Below are 5,159 nucleotides of genomic sequence, written 5' to 3' on the forward strand. Positions count from 1 at the left end.
CCCTGGGCATTGGGCCCCCCGGGGCCTTTAACACCACAGCCCTGGGGAGGTGGTGCTGAGAGGGACCATCCAGTGAGGAACACAAGTCCTTCTACCGTCCACCACACCCTCTTTTGGAACGGCTGCTGATGGCTCACCCCATCTGTGGGAACTGTTATCCCCTCTGCCACCCTCTATCTGGGGGTTTTCTCTTCTGCACCTATCTGGCAGGGCAGCCCCCCTGTCTGAACCCCTGATCCGCTCCCAGTTTTGTCCCTCTGCCCATCCCTCCCCTCCAATTTCCCCCCTTCAGGGAGATTTTCCCTGCCTTTGGTTGCAGGGAGCAGATGCTGGTGGTGAGTGAGGGCAGCAACTTGCAGATGTCACTGAGCAGGTGATAAGAACAGAAGAGCAAAGAACGGCCAGACGGGGTCAGACCAAAGGTCCATCTAGCCCAGTGTCCGTCTGCCGACAGTGGCCCAGAGGGAATGAACAGACAGGAATCATGCCGGGATCCATCCCTTGTCGCCCCTTCCCCAGCTTCTGACAAACAGAGGTTAGGGACACCATCCTGCCCATCCTGGCTAATCGCCATCGATGGACCGAGCCACCAGGAATCTCTCTAGTTCCCTGTCGAACCTTTTGATCCCAGGACCATGCTCAGGAACGTAGAACGTTCTAATAAAGAAGCAGCTTCTGACACCGGGGAGCTCCTCTTCCTCCTCCCCTCCCGGGGGGATGAGCAGGCCCCCCAGCTGTCTCTCTGCCCCGGCCCCTATACCTCATCACCCCTTCAGCCTCCCTCCAAATGTTCCCTTCCCCCTATCACCTCTTCAGCCCCCCTTCAGCCTCCCCCAACTGCCCTGGTCCCCTTCCCCTCATCGCCCCCCTCAGCCTTCCCCCCCTCCCAGGCTCCTCCCCAGCTGCCCTTTCAGTCTTCCCCCCCTACAACCAACTGCCCTCCTTCAGCCTTACCCCCAAACCCCTCATCTAGCTGCCCCACATTCCCCCTTTAGCTTCCCTCCCCCGCAACTGCCCCTTCACCCCCTCACCCACTCCCCTCCCTCTGCCTCTCCCCAAATTCCCAGCCCCACCACGCTGAGGTTCCCTTCCCCACGACCATCCACTTCCTTCCCATGGGGAACAGGAAATGCTTTTGAAAAAACCTTTTGTAAAAGTAAAAAGTAAAACAATCCAAGCAAGCCCCTCCCTTGCTTTGTGCTGGGTTTGTGTGTGTTTGGCTGAGGAGGGGTTGTTCTGAGCACACGCCCTGTGTGATGGTAAATCCCTTGCCCTCTCAGTTGCTGGAGTTCTCACACCCTCTGCTCTTGGGTGTGAGCTCACCACAGGACACGGCGTCTTATTTCCAGAGCATCTTGGAGATTAGACAGAGGAACCTGCACCCCAAACCCCTCATCCTCAACCCCACCCCAGAGCCCGCACCCCCAGCCGGACCCCTCACACTCTTGCACCCCAACCCTCTGCCCTAGCCCTGAGCCCCTCATCCCTGGCCCCACCCAACAGCCCACACCCCAACCCTCTGCCCCACCTGAGCCCCCTCCCACACGCCGAACCCTTCAGCCTACCACACACCGTCCATGTGCAGAATGAATTTTGGATTGAGCAGCAATGTACAGGGGAGGGGTCACCCCTCGTCTCCATATTGGTGCACAGAACAACATTCATTCTGCACTGTTACCCCCAAATCTCTGTCAGGAATAATAAGGAGGTGACATTTTCAACAGGTCCGACTCCTACCAGCATCTATCAACTGGGAGCATTAGAAATCTCTGTGCCTCCCACCCATGTTGCACTGAAATAAAGGATAGAAAGAATATAACCTTAAACAGAAAGAAGATTTATTAAGGGATAGATACAACTGGGGGAAGATTCACTATGGGGAACACTACAAATACCTCCCCATAGATTCCAGCAAGGGGCATAAAGCCCAGACCCTTAAACTGTCCTTTGGTTAAACTAATAAATGCCCCAAAAATAATGACTCTCTCTCTCTCCAAGCTGCAGAAGAAGTACACCGACAATGGATGGTCCATCTCAGGATCTCTGGAGCATCGGAGGATCTGGCTCTCTACTGCCGAAGCAGGAGATCAACAGATCTGGGCCGACAGCAAAGCCTCCACTGGGGCGTTTGGTGGATGACGGGAGTCAGGTAAGTATCCGAGTCCTTGACAGATGTGAGTAGCCGGAGTCTTGATCCGATGCCGCGCAAAGAACCTGGCTGTGGCTGCCTCCATGGTGGACAGCGCCTGGGTCACCCCCGACCCTCCCTCGTACGCTCGCCGTGGCGCACATTCCTGAGGCGCACGCTGATGGGCCCTGCCCCACCGGGCCCAGCCAGTTCTCTGCCCCTCCGGTTCCGTCAGGGACACAGAGTTTTGGCGGGAAAATGCCAGGAAGAAAGGGTACCAAGATGGAGTTCAAACCCTTCCAATCGTGTGCACCATCTTGAATTTCTAAACTCCATTTTCAATTTCAGCAACATTCAAAACAGAATATGACCATGTACCAAAATCGCCTTACAGCACACGGACATAACAAATTAGAGGAAACACTGCTCCTGACTTTCAACCTGTCTGTCACATCTTGAATTTCATACATTGACCGATGAGAATAAACGGCTCTCAGGTGACCTACAGACCAACAGTTGTTCATCGGAATTATTCAGCAAGTATTTTAGATGACCTGGAACATTGGAGGAAATCATCAACTGCTAAGAGACAATTAATGGAGAGAAGCAGCAAGAGGAATCCCATACTTTGGATTGGTTGTGTCTTATTTCCCTGATTTGAAAGAGACCAAAAGGACCTGAGTCTCCTCGCTGTCGATAGCCCCCTGCTCGGCCAGTCAGCACTGAGATGCTGAGGGGTGGGAGGCTGACAGGTCTCACCAGATGTCTCAAAGGATGGCCCTGGTCACCATCAGAGGGGATCACTCTCAGATCCACACCCACCGCTTTGGGAGGACCTCCCGCATTGTGAGCAACCCCCCCCCCCACCCACACTCCACACACACCCCTCCTTGGTAGAGGGAGGGAAGCAGGGAAAAGGGAAAAAAGAAGCAAGAGAAGAGGAGAAAGGAGGGAGGAAAGAGGAAAAGGGAAACCAAAAAGGATAAACCCCAAGGTCCCCAGTGATTCCAAGGGTCACAGTCCGAGGTAGGAAATCAAATTCTGCCCCCTTAAGCCAGTGTTTTCTGTGCCGAGAATTCTGCCTGCAGCAGGTGCATCAGACCCAACAGGTTCCAAACCTCTCGGAGCCTCTGACCTTGTCCAAGGGAAGTTCGTTTTCTGGCACAACCAGGGGTAGGAAAGGAGAAAACTCCACAGAGGATCCTCCTCACGCTCACAGACGGGAATCCTAATTCTCTCCCCGTCCTCGAGGGGAGACCTGGAGAAGGAGACATGCGGCAGCAAAGCCGGGGGGGTCTCAGTGACTGCCCTGGCCCTGCACCTCGGCCCTGCCCGGCTGATGTCGGGGTCTCTCTGCGAGGTCACCCCCTCCCCACCACCTTTGCCCAATGGGCTGAGTTCCTGCAAAAGGCCTTGGTGATGTCACTGCCCCACCCATCCCTCCCCTCCAAGCTGATGACTTGCCCCTGCCCAGCCTCTTTGGAGGTTGGAGTTGTTGCTCCTGGATCTCGGGTTGCCAACTTTCACACCCAACAAAACTGAACACCCTTGTGCCCCCCTTCGCCGAGGTCCCGGCCCGCTCACGCCATCTCCCTCCCCTCCGTCGCTCCCTCTCCCCCATGCTCCCTCACTCGCTCATCGTCACCGCGCTGAGGAGGGATGGGGAGGGCCCCTTTTCAACTGGGTGTTGTCGGGACGCACCTGGGAAGGAGGGCTGCCTGCCAAGCACCTTTAGGAGGAGGCGTCCCTCCCTGTCAGAGAATCATCTCCCTCCCTCAGCTCAGGGATGGCCTGAATTGCCCCTTCTCCCGGCAGAGCCAGAGGATTGGAAGCAGCAACATCAGACCCCTGTGTGGCTCGCAGGAATGAACACAAACACGCCCTTGTCGCTGGACAGATGGCGAGTTTTACCCCTGGGATACGACAAGGCTCAAGAGAAAGGTGGTGGCCCCACATCTGAGGAATGAAACACAACACAGTCATCATCGTTACGCCCGTCCTTGCCCCTTTATACTTCTACTGTCTCGCTCCCGCCACCCTCGCCCTCTGTGGGTTCAGGGAGAGAGCCACCCTCAGTGCTTCCGACACACACAGACTCACACACACATCTTGCAAGGAAAACCTCACCATGGAGCCACATGCACCTGTTGCTTCCCTGCCCCCCTGCTCTCCAGAATCCAATCCCAAGGAAAGCTTGTCGGGCCCAGAGCTGGCAGGGCGCCCGGTGCTGGAGTATTGAAGCTACCGTGACGGCACTCAGAGGAAAGATGCCGAGAGAGTGCAAGTTAAGAATTGGCCGGTCAGGTTTCCAGTCCCCTCACAGGTCATTCCCTCACTCGAGCAAAGGGGCACATCTCAATTCTCAGCTGGCTCAGTCGAGCTGCATCGTTCTTGTTTCCACTCAGTCAGGTTTGAGGCCTGTTTCGCACCCTGTCTTTGAAAAGACAGTCAGAAACTACTCTCTGAAATAGCCAATGCAGGAGGACGTGTTATCACTCCTGCCCCAACTCAGACGGACAAAGAGAGAAATGTTCTCGCTTTGAGGGTGGGACTCCCTGCCCTTGGCCAAAGACGAGCACCTCTCTTTGACCTTGGTCGCTCATTCAGCTTTTCTTTCAGCAGGGAACCCGAGAGCTCAGGTGCTGGAGCGCTGCGTTGGTCAGTGAAGCTCGGTGAGCTCCAAGGTCACTCGGCTCTTCTACCAGCAAGTCAAAACACAGGAAGGATTTCCTCATTTGACAATACTGGGGCTGTCTGAGGGTCTGTCCACACTGCACACTGAGCCTGACTCTATGTGGCCTGGGCTTGCTGACTTGTGTTGCCAAGCCGGTGTTTGAGCATCCAGACTGCAGGGGAAACTCAGGCCTCACACTGTGTTTATCTGTCAAGGTTCCTTCCCCACTCTGAACGCTAGGGTACAGATGTGGGGACCTGCATGAAAACCTCCTAAGCTTACTTTTACTAGCTTAGGTTAAAACTTCCCCAAGGTACAAACTATTTTACCTTTTGCCCTTGGACTTTCGCTGCTACC

The sequence above is a fragment of the Caretta caretta genome, chromosome 28, assembly GCF_965140235.1.
Source record: "Caretta caretta isolate rCarCar2 chromosome 28, rCarCar1.hap1, whole genome shotgun sequence".
NCBI classification, from domain to species: Eukaryota; Metazoa; Chordata; order Testudines; family Cheloniidae; genus Caretta; species Caretta caretta.